Source organism: Ochotona princeps, chromosome 22 (assembly GCF_030435755.1).
Source record: "Ochotona princeps isolate mOchPri1 chromosome 22, mOchPri1.hap1, whole genome shotgun sequence".
Classification (NCBI taxonomy): Eukaryota; Metazoa; Chordata; class Mammalia; order Lagomorpha; family Ochotonidae; genus Ochotona; species Ochotona princeps.
Genome location: NC_080853.1, coordinates 21,037,442 through 21,056,688, shown reverse-complemented (window position 1 = coordinate 21,056,688; position 19,247 = coordinate 21,037,442). Strand labels below are relative to the sequence as shown.

General features: G+C 44.3%; 1 long non-coding RNA gene and 1 other non-coding gene across 2 annotated transcripts in view; one reads left to right on the top strand and one right to left on the bottom strand.

The window, feature by feature from the left end:
• LOC131482948 (uncharacterized) overlaps positions 1–19,247 on the top strand; it is a 64,078-nt gene that overhangs the window by 23,251 nt on the left and 21,580 nt on the right. The gene's annotated exons all lie outside the window — the stretch shown is intronic.
• LOC118760191 (small nucleolar RNA SNORA32) lies at positions 18,182–18,303 on the bottom strand. The gene has a single exon (XR_004996634.1). It is a non-coding gene; the product is annotated as a small nucleolar RNA SNORA32 (small nucleolar RNA).

Genomic DNA, 19,247 nt, shown 5'->3' with positions numbered 1-19,247 from the left:
GATTGGTGTTATCCTGTTCTCTCTCTCCTCCTCTATTCAAAGAAATAAATACATAAATCTTCCTTTGGGAGTAAGATTTATTTATTTTTTCATTGGAAAGGCAGACCTACAGAGACAGAGAGAAGGATTTTCCATCCTCTGGTTTACTCCCCAAGTGGCTGCAACAACCAAAGCTGAGTCAATCTGAAGCCAGATGCCAGGAACCTCCTCTGGGTCTCCCATGGTGGTGCAGGATCCCAAGGCTTTGGGCTGTCCTCTACTGCTTTCCCAGGCCACAAGCAGGGAGCTGGATGGGAAGTGGAACAGCTGGGACATGAACTGACACCCATATGGGTACCAGTACTTGAAGGGATAGGGTTAGCCAATTGAGCCATTGCACTGGTCCACATAAATCTTAATTTCATTTTATTTATTTGAAAGAGACACACAAAGAGGGAGAGAGAAAGACACACACACACACACACACACACACACACACAGAATCTTCTATCCACATGGGCCAGTTGGAAGCCACGAATGAGAACTTCATCTAGGTCTCCCAGGCAAGTGGCAGGGACCCAAGCACTTTTGCATTTTCTGCTGCTTTCCAAATATGTTAACAGGAAGCTGGATCAAAAACAGAGCAGCTGGGACTTGAACCAGCACTCATTTGTTTTAAGTGGCAGTTTAACCTGCTGCCCTTAGAATTTTAAGGGAAGATTTTGTATGTTTTCTTTTTCTCTCCTTCCTTAGAATACCAGTGATACCTCTTTTTTTCCCCACTTTTTTTCAGTGTTCATCCCAGAACTTCTCTCTCTCTCTCTCTCTCGCTCTCTCTCTCTCACTGTCTCTCTCTCTTTCCACACACACACACACACGCACACACACACACACACACACACACACACACACACACAGTGGTTGCCCTGCATTATTGGTAGCCTCTCTTTGTTACCTGCAGCCCGGCAGCATCTTTGTGACTCCATGGTCCTGCCTCTGAGGGAGCATCAGAAAGGCAGCAACAGCGTCATGCTAATCACTCTCCACTGCATCCTGCCACGTGTGTGGGATACGTCATCTCAGATTATCACAAGGCAAAGGCAAGTGTAGTGCAGGAACATACCCAGAGAGAAATATATATTATTACAGTATATTACTATAATGTTTTAATTTTATCACATTGTTGTTAATTAATTCTTTTTGGACTTACTTATTTAAAAAAAGAATTGGAAGGAGGGGAGGGAGAGTATGTGTGTATGAGAGAGAGAGATCTTCCATCCAATAATTTACTCCCCAAATGCCCTCATTGGCTGAGGCTAGCCCAGGAGTCAGGAGCATTTTCCAGTCCTACATGGTGCAGGGATCCAAGCACTTGAGCCATCTTTTGTTGCTTTCTCAGGCACATTAGCAAGGAGCTGGATGGGAAATGGAGCAGCTAGGACTCAAATTTATGCCCATACGGAACACTGGTTTGCAGGTGGTAGTTTAACCAGCTGAACCACAACTCCAGCTCTATTCATTTCTTTTATAAAGAACTTTCTAATTTTCTTGTATTCATCATCATTTTATTTGAAAACCAAAAAGACAGAGACACGTGTAGATAGGTATCTTCTGTCTGCTGATTTGCTCCCCTGGATTCCTGTAACATCTAGGACTAGCCCTGACTGAAGCCAGGAGCCTGAAACTCCATCCAGAGATCCCTTGTGGGTAGCAAGGAACCCAAGCAACTGAGCCATCATTTGCTGCCTCCCAGGGTGCACATTAGCAGGAAGCTAAAAGCTCAAGCAGAGCCAGGCTTCAAACGCAGCATCTTTGGCATGGAAGGTGCATGTCCTGAACAGCTTCCTAACCACTGTGCCAAACACTTATCCCTGTTGTTAATGTCATGTCATGCCTAAATTATGAGTTAACTATCATCATAGATATGTATCTATTGGGAAAGCCATAGCATAGATAGGACTTGATACTACTCATGTTTTCAGATTTCTTTTGAGGTTCACATGTTCTGTGAAGAACAGGGGTGACTCCTGTGTATAAGATGCATTTTTAATTATACATAATGCATATGTATTCTGGTGGTTGCCCTAGAATTTGCCATAAATATATGTGTATGTGGGTGTTGTATACCAATATAGATATATGTGGGTGTCAAAAAAGTTAATTGGAAACCAGAATTAGAAAGATGTGTATTTTGGTGTGAAAAATTCTGAAATCTAAGCATGTTAGAGAGTCTTCAAAAATTTACATAGATGCATCTTATGAAAAAAACTATGCAGAGATTTCAAAATTATACGTGAAATGTTATATACATAATGTGTATACAAATAGAAGCTCATTGTCATGTAACACTACACTACTTCATAGGTAGTGTATCTGGTAGCAACAAAAGATACAATAAAATATTCCTACTTCTGTCCTCCCACTCCTTTTGTCATTGCTATTATTCATTATTCATTTCCCTTATACACAAGTATCCTCATCTGTGTACACACATACACACACACACACACACAGAGGCACTGAAGCATGCATGATTAAATACATTATTGCTGTTTTGATTTTGAACCAACTGGTATCAATTAAGAATAAGAAAAATGGAAAGTTTTTGCTTTGTTCTCGCTTGTCCTTAGTCCAGGGCTTCCTCTCATTATTGTACTCTAACCTTTCCATTTTCCTTTTCTCTCAAAAAATTCTTTTCAACGATTCTTGCAAGGCCAGTCTGCTGGCAACAGACCGACTGCAATTTCTGTTTGAGAAAAATCTTTCTCATTCACTTTAAAGGGTAATTTCACAGAGGACATAATTTTAAGTTGGTGACTTTTTTTCTCTTCATAGTTGAAATATTTGCTTCTGGTCTCTTGCATGCATGGTTTCTGAAGAGAAGCCAGAGGTCATGTTCTTTGCTCTACTCCAGGTAAACTGTTTTCTGCCAGTGGCTTCTTTCAAGGTTTTATGTATTTATTTATCTTTGATTTTCTGAAGTTTGGCTATGATATTCAGAGGTGTCATTTTTGAGTGGTTTTTGAGTTTTGGCATTTATCCTATTTGATGTTCTCCTGGCTTTCTGTATTTGTAGTTTGGAATTTGATATTCATTTGGCGGGCATTGTCAATCACTGTTGCTTCCAATATTATAAAAGATCTTCCAAAAGTTCATGGGAAATACATATTATGAAAAAAATTGTGCCTGGATTTTAAAATGTTTTGCACTAATAAAAGCTCATGCTGACTTGTTGTGACATATCTGAACAGGATCTTGCTTGAGGCTTTAAAAAGGATAAAACATGTTTTTTTTAAAGCCTGTATCACAGCAACATGAATTTGGCTAAAATTTAAATTGAAGCAAAGAAAAAACATCGTATTTATGGTGAAGCCTGGGTGGAGAAAAAAAAAAAGCACAATCTTTGATGCTTTATGAAAAGTTTATGAGGACAAAGTCCCAAAGAGATCAGTGATATGCTAATGGGAGCTCATTTTCAGAAGGGACATGCTGATATTGAAGATGAAGCACATAGCCACATCAAGTTGAAAGGCAAAAATGCATCTCACTGACGACTTTCAACTAAAGAAGACCAAGGCCAGCACCGTGGCCCACCTTTGAATGTCAGCTTCCCATATGCATACCAGTCCATGTCCCAGCTGTTCCACTCCCCATCCAGCTTCCTGCCTGGAAAAGCAGTAGAAGATGGCCTGAGTCCCTGAGACCCTACACCCACGTGGGAGATCCAGATAAGTTCCTGGCTCCTGGATTCAGATCAGCTCAGCTCTGGCCCTTGCGGCCATTTGGAGAGTGAATCAGCAGATGGAAAATCTTTCCTTTTCTGTAAAACCTGTTTTTCAAATAATAAATTAATAAACAAAGCTCCATTGTTGTCTGCAGCTCTGGGCACAAAGGTGATACCCACTGGACAGATGTAAATGACTTCCTATTCTGTTGGGTTGTGGGGCTCCATTCTCAAGAACATGCTTTGGGCAGGACATCATTCCCTACTTTGGAAGGGGGCCCGTAAGGTCAGCCTTAGTGGTATGGGGAGAAGGCTCAGTGGCAGAGAAAAGTTGATGATGGAGTCTGGTAGTGATGCGCCTTCGAGTCAGAGCTAAGCAAGCTGTCCTAAAAGTTGGTCCTGAAAGGATGCATTTATTTATTTTTTTTTCAAGATTTATTCATTTTATTACAGCCAGATATACACAGAGGAGGAGAGACAGAGAGGAAGATCTTCCGTCCGATGATTCACTCCCCAAGTGAGCCGCAATGGGCCAGTGCGCGCCGATCTGAAGCCGGGAACCTGGAACCTCCTCCGGGTCTCCCACGTGGGTGCAGAGTCCCAATGCATTGGGCCGTCCTCCACTGCTTTCCCAGGCCACAAGCAGGGAGCTGGATGGGAAGTGGAGCTGCCGGGATTAGAACCGGCGCCCATATGGGATCCCGGGGCTTTCAAGGCAAGGACTTTAGCCACTAGACCACGCCGCCGGGCCCGAAAGGGATGCATTTATCAAGGTAAATGTTCTGAGTCCATGCTGACTTCATTGCACTGGCTTTGTTTTATATTGTTTCATCTGCCCAAGTATGGAACCTTGAAACTCCTGGAGAGATGAATGGGAAGATTCCATGTGCTAATCTCATTTCCAAATGTAATTGGTGTCTGAATTATGAAGCTCTCTGATTCCAAAGGCTACATTAGCAGAGCCATCCATCGTCCTCTTCTTCTAAATGGGCTGGGTGCCACTGTGATACATGTTCATTGTTCCCATCACAAAAGAGCAGTGGAGTTTGGTACAACCTTTCTGGAGGGCCATTTGCAATATATATCAAAATTTTAAGTTTCCAGAACCTTCAGCCCAGCCATTTCATGTCAAAGATTTCATCTATCACAAAGAAGTAATTGGACAAATGGATGAGGATATTTGTGTAAAGATGTTCATTGCAGCCTTGTTTATATTTTTGAAAAATTGGAAACATTCTCAATGTCCCCCAGTAGAGAACAAGGTGCGTAAGTTATGATAGTCACACAATGGCCTGCATACTACCCAACTGTTGCCGAAGATGAGGTAGAGCTGCAGGTGAGGAAAAGCTGCCATGCTACTCAGAAACATCCCACAGAGTGTTCACCTGTTTAGCTTCTCAACAGCAAGAATCGCTTTTGGTTTCTAATGCTTAAACTTTAGGTAGAGTATTTGTGTCCCTCAGTAACAATGTCATTTTGGTGTAAATGTTTGCAGAGGTAAATATTTTTATATGTATGTCTCTAAAACTCAACAGAATTAAAAAATGTATCTTGGGAAAAATGTTTTTCATGATACATCAAGTGGCATCAATAGATCGGACTTCCATGGAGAAATGTAGAAACAAAGGAACTGGGTCAGATACATCCTCTTCAGACTCCAGCGTGTCTGCCTGGGGACCAGCAGTGGAAGCCTGTGTGGGAAAGACCCTGCTTATTTCCTTCCCCATTCTCTCTGCCTGGAATTGGGGTGTGTTGCCTTGATGTGCAGCAATCAGCATACGGTCATGAGGCTGCAATCATATTCCCCTTTTTTTCTCTCTAATCCAAAATGATAGCTATAGGTCATGGGCCAGTATACATTACCTTAATGGAATAAATTTAAAAAGACTTTATTTATTTAAGTTTTGTTTTTTACCCCATTTGTTTATTTTATTTGAAAGGCAGAGGTACAGAGAGGACAGACAGGGGGAGATGTTACATTGGCTTGCCTGCAGTACCAGAAGTAGAGTAGCTGGGATCCGAACCTGGTTCCTATATAGGATGACAGTGCCACAGACAGAGACTTAGCCTAATATGCCATGGTGCCAGCCCAGAAAAGACATTTAGAAAGTGACTGAGTGACAGTAGAGGGGTTGTGTATCCTGGATGTGGCTGACAGGAAGAGAGACTACATTACTGCTAAGTAAGACAGGTGTTTACCAATCATCTGGTGATCTGGAAGGGATGTTAAGCCTTTTGCATCCCATCACAATAGGGTTTTCTAAATAGACTTATCTTTAAGACTTGCTTTTTTATTTTTTGGTTCATAGAAAATTTGGACAGAAGATACAGAGATCTTTTCCACATAGCCTCTCACCCACAAGCATGGCCTACTCCAGTATTGATATTTCCCACCCATGGTCAAGGGAAAAGATAAACTGATCATGATGGCTCCTTGTCCTTGCCATGGATTGGCGTGGAACAGGACATGTGATGTATTTGTGGCTGATAGGACATTTATGAGGTATCTCTGGTAAGGGTCAGAGTTCAGAGAGATGTGTCCTTACTTTTTAGAGACACAGGAAGGGAGGGTCTCTTCTAGTTTATTTCCTTTCTTCTTTTTTTTTAAATTTTTTTTTACTAAAGATTTATTTATTTTTATTGAAAAGTCAGATATACAGAGAGGAGGACAGACAGTGAAAAAAAATATGTCTGTTGATTCACTCCCCAAGTGGCCACAAAGGCCAGGTCTGACCCATTCCGGGTCTCCCACACAGGTGCAGGATCCCAAGGCTTTGGGCCATCTTTGAATGCTTTCCCAGGCCACAAGCAGGGAACTGAAAGGGAAACACATACAGGATCCTGGCACATGCAAAGCAAGGATTTCAGTCACTAGGCTACTGTGCCTGGCCCTTTTCTTTTATTTTTAAGATTTATTTGTTTTCATTTGAAAGGCATATCAGATTTACAGAGAAGGAGAGACAAAGGTCTTTCATCTACTGGTTACTCTCCAAAGGGCCTCAGTGATTGGAGCTGAGCCTATCTGAAGCCAGGAGCTTCTTCTGGGTCTCCCACAATGATGCAGAGTCTGAAGGCTTTGAGCCATCCTCCTCTGCTTTCCTAGGCCACAAACTGGGAGCTGGATGGGAGGGAAGCAGCTGGGACATGAACTGATGCCCATATGAGATCCTGCCACTGGCAAGGTGAGAATTTAGCTGTTGAATCATTGCACCATGCCCTCCTTTTTTCTTTTTAAGGCTTATTTATTTATTTATTTGAAGGGTAGAGTGTGAGAGATAAAACTGACCATCTGCTGGTTGACTCCCTAAATGACTGCAACAGCAAGGGCTAGGCTAGACTGAAGCCAGGAACCAGGCGTTCCATCAGACTCTCCCATGTGGATTACAGAAGCCAACATCAGCTCCTTCTCAGGTGCATTATCAGGAAGCTGGATGGGAAGTAGAGCAACTTAGCCTGGCTCAGAAATTCAATTATGAACTGGTGGTGCAAGCTTCACTGCTATGCCACGGTGTGGGCCCCCAAGACATGTGTCTGAAGACATGTGATGCCTGATCATTGTAGCTGCTGTCTGAGGATGACAGAGGGACAGTGAGTAAGGATCTGGCTCCTATTTGGTGGCACACTTTTAAACCTGGGTATAAATTCCATGGACCTTCAGGGCAGCTCAGTGAGCAGTGATACTCTTGTGCACTTTTCATAAACATCACTCATATCTGCACACACAATCCTTCCTTTTGAAAAGGACGGGCTGGTGTCTTCTGGCATTCTTCTGCATTGAACAGGCAAAAATCGAGAAGTGTAAGAGTGACAGGCTGAAAGAACAACATGGGGCGCTGAAACCTCCCAGGACCTAACCCTAAAAACAGGCATTTTCACTCTTGCACCAAAAGGATCAAGATGAAGCCAGCATGACTGTTAGACCTACAGCTGGGAAGACAGCCTGCCCAGCAGGAACTGTGGGCCACAGAGAACTGCAGCCATTAAGAGAACCAGTGACAGGGGTTAAGAGAATGAATACTCCAACCTCTCTCTTCTGTCGCTCTCCAGTTTCCCACCAGTGCTCCACTGGCCAAATCCAAGCAGTGGCCAGAAGGTAAAGGAGCCTGGGTGAGGGACATGCAAAAATGATTCTCCTGGTGCACAAAGCAGGGCCAAGAGAGGCAGACATGGATACAGAAAAAGAAAGAAGGGGTGGTCGGCATCCTCATTGCAAGATTATCTGCTTCCTATCCCCCAGAACCTGGAATCAGAGATTTGGGGATTGCCTTGACTCACAGGATACGGCACAGGCAGTGTTGTGTGATGGTCAAGGCAAGGTCGTGAAAGACCACTTGGACTCCGAAAATTCCTGACCTAAGGTGCTCATCATGGGAACCCAGCTACCACATGGTCAAGAGTTCCTAGATCTCATGGTGGGGGTCACATGCACGTGTTCTGGCTGACTACCCCACTGGAATCCCTACTGACAGCATGCTGAATGAGCTTCCAGAGAATTCTAGCACCCTGTGTCAAGCACCATGGCTGACAGTATGTGAAGCAAACACAAGCTGTTTCCAATAAACTACCTGTTTGTGATCCAAATAAATGTTGTTTTCAGGTTACTGAGATTTGGGATTATTTGTTACATGCCACAATACTTAGAGCAGAGGTCAGAGCAAGGCTCTAATGGGGTCCCTGAGTCAGACTGTGGGGTCTGATGTGTTCCCTATCACATATTCTCTATGTGATATTTGGTGAGTTGCTCGAATTCTAATCCCAATGCTTTCATCTGTACAATGGCAACAATGGTACTAAACATCTCACATAGCAGGGTTAGTGTGTAAAACACCTTGCTTAGTAGTGCTGAGCACATCCGTTAGCATCATTGATCACAGAAGCCCTAAAAGACCACAGGGAAAACTGTTGATCCAGCAAAGCTCAACAATAACAAGTTTATTGTCACTAGGGAAACCAACACTCAAAAAATGTCTTAATAGTATCTCTCAATGAGAAAATGAAATGAAGTTTAAAATCACTCGGTGATTTTAAGGTGGATTATATGCCAGGCAGGTAACTGGTTGGGATTAGGCAGAGATGGTGATAAAATTGCTTTGGTTAGGAGGCAACCAGGCAGGAGCCCTTGAAGTGGGCCTTGGTGAGCTAGCTACTTATCTCGGTGGGTTTAATCTTACCCTCCAAGAATTGACATTCCCTAGAGTAGCTATCCATGCTTTCGGTACTTGGTCCCAGTATTGTTTAATATATGGACAGAGAAATGTGTTCATTTCAGTTCTCATTATTGTACTGTTTTTGTTTCCATAGAAAAGAGGTCATGCCCAAACTATTGGTCTGAAGCTTGCGTTTTCATAGAAACCATTTCTTTACCAACATCTGTTAGTTCACTGTGTTCTCTGCAGCAGCAGCCTGGTGTTCACCTGTGTAGCTGCAGCGTGCCTCCTTCACCCTTTCCACATCAACAGGTACCTGGTATGTCTGTGTATTGGTTTAGGGGGGCCCAGATCCTCAGTGTAGTGCCTGGCACCAGGTAGGCACCCAGAAAGAGTTGGTTGCTGAAAGGGGAGTGCATATGAAGACTGTAAGATGCCACACAAGTGAGAGGCTGTGCCTGTAACTCCATCTTATCATGCCCCATTTTTGTCACCAGTATTAGGAATCGTCTTGGGGTTGCCTGGCACTGAAGAGATCCAGGAATTGCTTTGTGCCCTCAGTGAGGATGGTGAGAGCTCTGAGAGGCATAAAAACAGGGAGCCTAAGGAGGATGGGATGTGGGGGGCAGAGGTGACTGCTGGACTTGGCCATCTAGGAGGGTGGTGGCCCTGAGCCAGCCCAGCAAGAACAGAGTGTAAGTTTCCATGGCTGGGGACATTAGTAGCTGATGCCCTTGGATTCCACTGACTAGGCAGGGCAAGGAGCATCATTTAAAACCATCAGAGACCCTAAGGACAGCACAAGGGGAGAGGTTCACCTCTTCCTGTGGCCACTAGGACATTTCTTCTGCACCCAGATGTTTGGGGAAAGAGGAGCAGAAGAGGAAATATTTGAAGCCCTGTAGGGGTTTCAAGCTGATAATCAAACTCAACATCTGTGAAATGAAACAAAGGGACAGCTTTTCCACTGATGGTCACACCAATAGGGAGCCTCTGAAAATAGGTGAGGCATTTTTCCACCCAGCTTTCTATTGTGAAAAATGTCTAACAAAAAAGGTAAAATGAATAATAGAACAAATACATCACCATCGCCTAGATTTCTCAGTTATGTAGGGGGTTAGAGGCATAATTGTTTCGTTTGTGCTAATTTTTTCTGTAGCTGTTTAAATCACAAACATTCTGATATTTCACCCCTAAAGGCACGTCTGAGACATAAGAACGTTTTTCTACATCATGTGGGGGTGTTCTTGGTTGGCACTGGGGTGAGCTGTGGCACGCAGGTAGGCAAGGGGCAGAAGGGCTAAGTATCCAGCAACAGGAGGTTTGCTTCAGCACAAAGGATGTTTGGTTCAAGCTATGATAGCAATATCCTGTAGAAAGCCTAGCCTGGAAAAAGATAAACCTGTGTGGATGTAGGTGGGAGGCATGCTGTTATATATTTATCCATTATCTGTGTATGTTTTTTTTTTAAGATTTATTCATGTATTTGAAAAGCAGAGGGGTAAGGGGAAAGAGAAAGGGGAAGAGAGAAAAACAGAAAGAATCTTCCATCTGCTGATTCACTCCTAAAATAGCCTCAGTGACCAGAGCTGGGCTGGTCCAAAGCCAGTTTCCCACATGGATGCAGCAGCCCAAGGACATGGGCTTTCTTCCACTGCTTTCCCAGGCACACTAGCAGAGAGCTGGTTCTTAAGTGAAACAGGCGGGACTCAAACTGGTGCCCACATGGGAGGCTGATGCTGTAGGCTGCCCTGTGTATGTTTTCATTATGAAGGTAACATATAAGACTGTTAAGATACAGGGGCACATTACAAAAAAGAAGCAGTAGAAAAATTACCCATAATCTCATTATCTAAGAGCATTTTAGGCACAGTTCCTTCCAGGCCCTGTCGTTTCACATGGTTGAGATCATACTAAATTTATATAGCATCCAATCTTAGAAAGTCACACTTCTATTGGCTATTTAAAGTCTTCTGTCCTCTGCCCACTCACAGCCTGGCAGGATGGGGAGGTGGAGAGGGCAAAGGAAGTGTTTCTGAAGCAGTTGATAATGTGCCACTTCCAAAATGGTTCTGGTTTGTCAGTTGCTCATTTGCCCCATCTTAGACACTCATTCCCTCACTAAGTCCTCAGAATGGCTTTATGATGTAGGGATTATCGTGTCCATTTGCCAGATGAGACCATAAGGTATAGGGAGCTTACCTACAGCTACAGCTTATGTTCTTCTCATTCTGAAGTACAACCCTCAGAATATGACAGCCAGCTTTCCATGTCTGCAGTTAGCCAACCAGAGATCAACAGTATTCAAAAACAAATATTGCACCTGTCCTGAACACGGATAGTGTTTTTTTCTCCTTGTCATTATTCTTAGACAAAATAGTATGACAACTGTTTACACAGATTTAATTGGGTTAGGCATTATCAGTAGTCTAGAAGTGATTTAAAGGAGACAGGAGAATGTGTGAGTGCTTTATGCAAACACAACATTTAATATAAAGGACTTGAGCATCTGCAGATCTTAATATCTGCAGGGGATCCTAGAGCCAATCTCCCATGGATAACAAGGAGTCATTGCATCCACTCCCTGAACAGCTCCAGGAAGGAAGCAGGGATATTGGGGTATACAGAGCAGGTACTTGGCTCAAGGGTCTCTGGAGGGGGAGGTTTTGATTCTCGTCCACTGAAATGAAATGACAAGTAGGAATTATCCCCTTTTCCATTCCCCCTTTATCATCCACTAGATCAGGGTATGCTTGGGGGAGCAAGAACTTTTCCATCTCTGTCTGAGACTAGGCACTTGGGGCAGTCAGTACCTGGACTGAGAACAGAAGCTACTTGAAGAATGTGGAAGCTTCCATTCCCCTAAAGATTGGGCACAAGTTTACTCTTGTGTTTGCTAGTTGAGCAGTCACAGCTCAGTCTAGATTCATGGGGGGGGAAGCACACATCCCTCCTCTTGAATGAAAAGAGTGGCAAGAATTTTGTAGTTATAGTTCATCTACTTCAAGTAGTTCTTGTAAAATATTCTTTCCTGACACACATACAGAAGTCCACAACTCTAGAGCATGCAGACTGCACACCAGACACAGAGCCGGGCGCTTTCCCTGCTGTTGCAGGTAAGGGTGCAGGACACTTATAAAGGAAGGCTATTCGGCTCAACTCATGCAGCAGAGAGGGCATAGGGACAGCCTTGAACAGTAGCGGAGGCCAAGTTGTAATGCAGGTCTAAAGTTAGCCTTTGGCCAGTCCCACACACTGCAGCTGGAAATTCCCTTCAGTGTTATCCAGACACAGCCAAGATGAACTGGCCCTTATATTGCTGTATGGAAGCTACCATGGAAAGCTTAGAACTTTAAACAAGGGTGTTCTCTGCAGCTGACACAACCCTGGTAGCTGGAACATCACATCTGACATGGGGAGGGACTTTAGGAACCATTTGATCACACTGGATCCTCTCAACAGCTCTCTATGAGAAAAAATTTTAATTTACAACCCCATTTTACAGATGAGTAAGTGGGGGGGTTCAAGCAAAGTTAAATAATGGCCTTACAGCAACCATTGCACATCTGTTCTCAACTCTTTCAGGGAAATCACATCAGTACCTTGAATCCAGCCATGCTGGGAATACTCATATCATGGAAATCAGTGATTGCCACTACAAGTTGCCTCTGTCCCTGCTGGTGACCCAGCTGTTCAATGTTTGCCAGCATGCCCTTGGAGCTTAGTCACGTGGCCACACTCAACACAAGAGAACCTGGGAGTTGTAGTCTTGCTGGGTGCTCAAAGGAAAGGAAAATGGATACCATGCAGAGATCTACAAATGCCAGGATCCCTCCCTTCAACTGGAGCAAGTCCATAAACCACAGTCCTGCTACATACAGCAATGAGTAGGGAGTTGGCACAATGTCTGTTGTACTTACAACCACAGTGCACAACTCAGGGCTGAGTTCATGATGGCTCTAAACATGTACGCAGTGTCTAGAAACGCTGGAGAGAAAGGTTAGTAGTCACAGCTTGGGAGTCCCAAGACAGAAAGGGGACATTCTAGCCATTTTCTTTGGGCTTGAGTGAACCAGGATGACAGAATCAAGACCCTTGCCATGCCACTTGTCTTTGTAGGTCTCCTTCAAAATAAATGCTCCCAAGAGTGGTGCTCAGGATGCCAAAATTAATTCCTCAAAAGGTGGTGTCACAAGATGCCTGTGGGGCATGTGTGGGCTGAGGAGGCCAAAGCCTCAGGCGGGTGGAAAGGAGCCGTGTTCCCACCCACATGAACTGTCTTGGGGGACACCAATTAAGGAAAAGAAATAAGAGAAGACATGCGAGCCCCTGACAGCTGCTTCTTGCAGAGCTAATCTGGGTTGTATCTGACTAGGGAAGATGCTGATTGAGGCACCTGGCACCTGAACTCTGAAATAAGCATAGCTGGGCAGTGTGGTGGAAATCAAACAGGGCATGCTTGGTGCGTTGGGGAGGCTGGGACTTGGGGTCAGGCTGATGTGGTTGCATGTGCTTGGGGGCCTGGTGAAAGTTAGTGAAGCCTCTGTTTTGTGTTCTGTAGAAGATGGACAGTACCTGAATCTGGGGTGTGGGTAACACCGAGCACAGAGCGAGGCTGCAGCGTGGGCAGGTGGTAATTACAGTCAATAGGGAAAGGGGATGTGCTTGCTCGCCATGATGACTCATCGTGCATCAGGACCCCTCCCTAAAGCATCTCCTCTATTTGACTGCACCTCTGAGCCTCAAAGTGAGGGTTGGCAGCCCCTGGAGATTGTGATGGGAAAGCCCATGGAGTAGGAATTCACCTCCCCATTTCACAGAGAAGGAAAACGCTGCACCACAGACCCTGCAGACCCTGTCTCATGTCCTCTTGCCTTTTCCGCCTCGTGATCTCCAGGAGTTAGCACCTGCATCTAAACAAGGTGGTTCACTCATGTGGGTTCCCTTTTGGTGTCGGCCAGGCAGGCCGAGAGCATCAGTTAGGCTCCACCTCCCAGGGCAGCTTTCATACATTGATCTCCATGAGCCTTTGACCTTCCTCCCTGTTATTCCAGGGAATTCTGGCATCTGCAGTGTTGAGACCAAGTGTGGCCACCAAATAAGAAGTTAACGACATCTCCAGCCATGTGGGATTTCATATTGAATCCAGTCTCCAGTCGGTTCACTTGTGTCAGTGGATTTGCAGGGTTGTTTTCACACACTCTTCTTGATTAATACTTTTCACATTCACAGACACGCATTTGCTAGGTTTCTATTAGAAAAAAAGTTTGGGATTCTTTCTATATGTAGGCTATTTCATCCAAGGCCCTAATACGTGCCTGGAACATGCTGGAATCTAATTCTACTTATGATTCTAGGGGCAATAGGCAGTGTCATGGTGGGCCTTGAGAGAAAGGACCAGCCTATTTCAAAGGCATTTGCTGTGGATGAGATTAGCACATGGTTTTCAAGCAGAGAACATTCATATTTCACTACACTGGAGCCACATCCACTGGGAAGAGAAACCCACAGTGATCTGGGGACTCAAGGTTTTCAGTCTATCTGGGTTCAACCAGCTGTCCCTATCTCCTATTTTATGATTCCATTTTTCTCTAGTCAACATTCACAAATGAGTGACACAGTAAGGCTGTGAACCCAATGGGCATCATCGTTCAGCAACCCACACAATTAGATTGTGTGATATTCAGCAACATCAGTCATATAGCTAAAGAAAATAGTCTTTGAACTTGCCTGGTTTGAACTGAGCTTGGCATTGTCTTTCGATAATCATTCACATGCACTCAAAAGAATCTATCTCACCCTACAACCACTGTAGGCATCATTATTGCCTTAAGAGTCAAGTGAAGCATCCTCCTGGACTCCTTAGGCACTTGCTTCAGTTGGCTTTTCAGCACAGTCAACCACAGCTAACAGTTTGTTTACTTGGCACTGCATGCAAAAGGTTGCTAGCAGCCCATTTCCCATTGGCAAGGAGCTCATTACTTTGCTCAAGCCCCAGGATACAATCCAACCAATGCTAAAAATCTCATTCTTACAGGTCTATCTGCTGAGACGATTCTTGTGGAGCCAGTCAAGAGAGAAACACCACACAGTAATTTATCTGAACAAAGAAAGTTTAATATAAAAATGAGTATAAGAGAAGACTGGAGCAACAAAGGATGGGTTAGTAAGAAATAAAGAACTGCACAGGATACAGGAATAGAGAACATAAATGAGGAGGACTTAGAACTGTGACACAGTGCCCAAGGAAGGGTCCCCAGGCTCAGGGCTGTGATTAGGCTTGTTGCACAGTACAAGATTGTGGCTCGCTGGCCAGTAGGAAAGTGGCTGTGCAGTACTATACTGGGTTGGCAGGAAGGGATGGGAAAGTACTGCAGCAATTTGCATTCTGGAGTCCCTGTAATAGCCATGCCTGTGGAGATACCATTTGTGGGCCTTGCTGATATACTCACTGCCCAAGGGGAAGCTCTTTATAGGCAGGGAGCTCTCCTGGAGCATCCCACTCCGCAGAGGTTCTAGGGGCACCAGCTTGCTTTTAGGGACTGCTGGCTGGAGCCCTCCCTGCAGGCCCTGGTACCTGCCTTCCAGGAGCTGGATGCTGGAGAAGTCACTCACGTTCTAGAGCTGGGTGCTGCAGAAACCATAAGTCATGATAGGAACTGCTGCGTAATGGGGGAAACAGAAAGAGAATCGCCTTCCTCCTCCAATGTCTCTCTTATGCCCGCAGTGGTGAAGCTCCACGCTATGCAGACATGGTTATGAGGCCCATCTCCACTGTCCCAGGTCAGCCAAGAGAGGGTGAAAGGCAATAAATGTGTAACTGCTATAGTGAGCAGACGTTGTGAATTATCTAACACCTCAGTGTCCAATGCAGCAGTCTCCAAGGCTCATATGATTATTCCTAGTGACATTCATTAAGAGTTAGTAAAAATGGAAAATTCCAGCCCTTGGCCATGCTAGCCATATTTTGAGTTCTCAGCACCTACATGTGGGCAGAGGCTGCCATGTTAGGAAGGAACAGATAGATGGCATTTTCCTCCTTTGCAGAAATTTCTGTTGAATAGTGTTGATCTAGTGATTTGATGACCTCTTGGCTTTGGCTGTTAAAAAAGCTTGGAAACGGGTCTGGCACTATGGCTCAAGGGCTAAATCCTCACATTGCAAGTACCAGGATCCTACATGGGCACCAGTTCGTCTCCTGACTACTCCACTTCCAATCCAGTTCTCTGCTTGTGATCTGGGAAAGCAGTAGAGGATGGCTCGAGACCTTGGGACCCTGCACCTGCATGGGAAACCCAGAGGAGGATCCTGGCTTCAGATTGGCTCATCTCTGGCCGTTGTAGCCATTTGGGAAGTGAGCCAGTCTTTCTCTCCATTTCTGCTTCTCTCCATAAATCTCCCTTTCCAATAAAAATATTTTTTTTTAAACAAGCTTGGAGATGAGTCTATCCCTGTGGCTAAAACAGATCAGTCTGGTAGTCGTGTATGGGTCTGTATTCCTACCCTTGTACCTAGCCTCCTCCTGTTCTCCTTCTTCCTCATTTTCTAACCTATGTATTGTGTTCTGTCTATCCCTTTTGTTGAATTTTTAAAATAATGTTTAAGGATTAGATGGGTACAATGAAAGCCGTTGAGTACAAGACCCTGATTGTTTAATTCTTTAGAAAGCAGCTGGTGCGTTTGCCAAAGAAGGTACAGTGAGTGAACAGTCAGTCACCTGGAGCCATGGGTCAGAGAGAGATGATGACTCAGGTCTTACAATGCCCTTGTACGTCTCCCAGCACTGGATTTGCACTTTGTCTCCAGGAGCTGGGGAGCATGTCTGCCAAGGAAGTGTTTAGACCTGAGATTTAACCCACAATTGTAGCTCTCTTCTGAGCTTCCAAACGCTGGGCTCAAAGCCATAGATAATAGGAAAACATAAACAGAGATAAGGAAGCAACAGCTCCAGAGAAACCTGGCAGAGGAAACTACCATTGCTAGCTTGACTTATTTCCAGGGGCAGAGGAGGGGCTGAATGGGGAGTCCTCTATAGCCATCTCCTGAGACCTTATTCGCACCTTAAGTGTGTCTTGATTCCGGGCTGTCCTGTGGGGCCCTCTGGTCCATTTTTGTTCTACCAGGTTCTTAAGGGCCTCTCTGGCCATGCACCTGATTCCTGTCTCCTTCCTGTTGTGACTCTGCAAGTATGCTGTAATGGGTAAGAACCACATACACACACACACATATCTGAAAGTTGTGTATTCCAATGGCTCCTATAAATGACAAAAAGGAGCCATGGAGGATGAACCTCCAAGGTGCCAGCCTTATGCCTTGTGACATTTTGCATGTCACACTCTCCACCTAAATAGCTCTGTGATTTGCCCACTCCTTTACCCTTATTGCCACACCTCAGTATGGGTACCAACACCTCATCTCTTATTTGAAGAGCTCCTCTAATTGAACCTAAAGTGTCTTCTTTTCAAAAGGTGTAATTGACATACAATCACATTTCATGTTTTTCCTGTACAGATCGGTGAATTTTGACAAGCACACATAGCCCCATCCCTACCTTCATAATTGAGATGTTGAATGGTTCTGTTGCCCAAAACATTCCCTTGAGACCCTTTGCAGTCAACTCTTTCCCTCCACCCCCGGCCCCTGGCAAATGTTACTCTATTTTCTATCCATGTCGTGCGGCTTGACTAACTATAATATAAATAGAATAAGGCAGCAGGTGCTCTTTGGTGTCTGCCTTCTTTGACTCGCATTATTCCCCTGTGATTCATCTATATTGCTGCGTTTCTGTATTTTGTTCCTTCCTTTGCTGGGTAGAATCCTATGAAATAAATGCTCATGGCTTCTTTATCCCTTCACTGGTCAAGAGGCATCTGGATTATGTCCAGTTTTCTGACGATTATGTAGAAAGCTGTTCCAAACCTTTACCTCCAGTGTGAACATGTGTTTATATTCCATTTGGGCAAACACTTTGGTGCGGGACTGCAGGGCTGGCTGATAAAGATATTTCTGGCTTCAAACACAACTGCCAAACTGGTTTTTCAAGAAAGCTCTGTCATTTTATATTCCCTTTTTGTACACAAGAGTTCCAGGTACTCCACATCCTCTCTAACACTTGGTATGGTTGCTTATGATGATTCTTTCTTTAAGAACAGCATCTTAAAGACGAACAAACAAACAAACTTAGATGGACTCTCCTGCTGACACTACTGCGATTTCTTGCTATTCTCAAAGTTGCCAGAGTTGCCATCAAGATTCTGCACTTGTCAATGCTGGTTCCTATCTCAGAGCTTTTGTTTTTCCTTCTTCGTCCTTCTTTTTTTTCTTTCCCCAAACATATTCCCAACAGGCTGGTTGCTAGCAAGGTAGCAGAGAGAAAGCCTGGTGGGAAATTGTTTTATGGTCATGTCCACAGCAAATGAGAAAACTGCATTCTAAAAGCTTTGGCAGGAGCCATTATCTTTGGGCTTTTGTCACTGCAGACTGAATTCCACCTCTTCACATCCCACCTTTTGCCTGCTGAACCCTTGCTCTCTTTCTGTACCCTGATAATGGTTCCTTCTTATGTCCCCATGTATCTGTGAAAATTATAATAAAACAATTTTGGGGGGTGTTAAAAAGTTTTCATTTTCTTTTAAATATTGTTTACATAGTTGAGAGTGATGCATACCAAATGGGCTTCTGATTAGGGTGGGGAGGATCAGGTATGGAAGAAGGTGGTGGGACATATGTTTCAGTTTTTTTTATTTTTCCCTTCTATATCTATGGGGGCTGCTCCTTGCTGTCAGACTACGTTGGTACCCGAGGATGGCGGATGGTCATTAAAGATGCCTTAAAGAGCCTGATGTGGGGAAGAGTGTTGCAAGGGTATTACTTGAGTATTTTTTTTTCTTGAAAAATTTATTTACTTTTCTTGGAAAGGCAGATTTATGGAGAAGAGAGATAGAAACATTTTCCATTCACTGGTTCACTCCCCAAGTACTCACAGTGGCTAGAGCTGAGCCAATCCAAAGCCAGGAGCAGGGTCTTCTTCCACGTCTCCCATGTGAGTGCAGGGACCCAAGGCTTTGGGCTGTCTTCTGCTTTCCCAGGTTATAAGCAGGGAGTTAGATAAGAAGTAGAGCAGCGACGACATAAACTGTCATCCACGTGGATGACAGCACTTAATGGTGGGGAATTAACCAGTTGAGCTATCATGCCAGCCCCAGAGTGGTTTTAATAGTTCTGAGTTGATTTTATTGCTCCAGGGTTAAGAAAATCTTTCTAAAGTCTATTGGTTGACAAAGTCCACCTTAGTACATCCACAGACAGGGGAATATGCTGCAAAACTTGGCCAGGAAAATTGTTCAACCTATTCTGCTTGCCAACCTTTGATGAGGCAGTCAACATCCCCTGCTTGC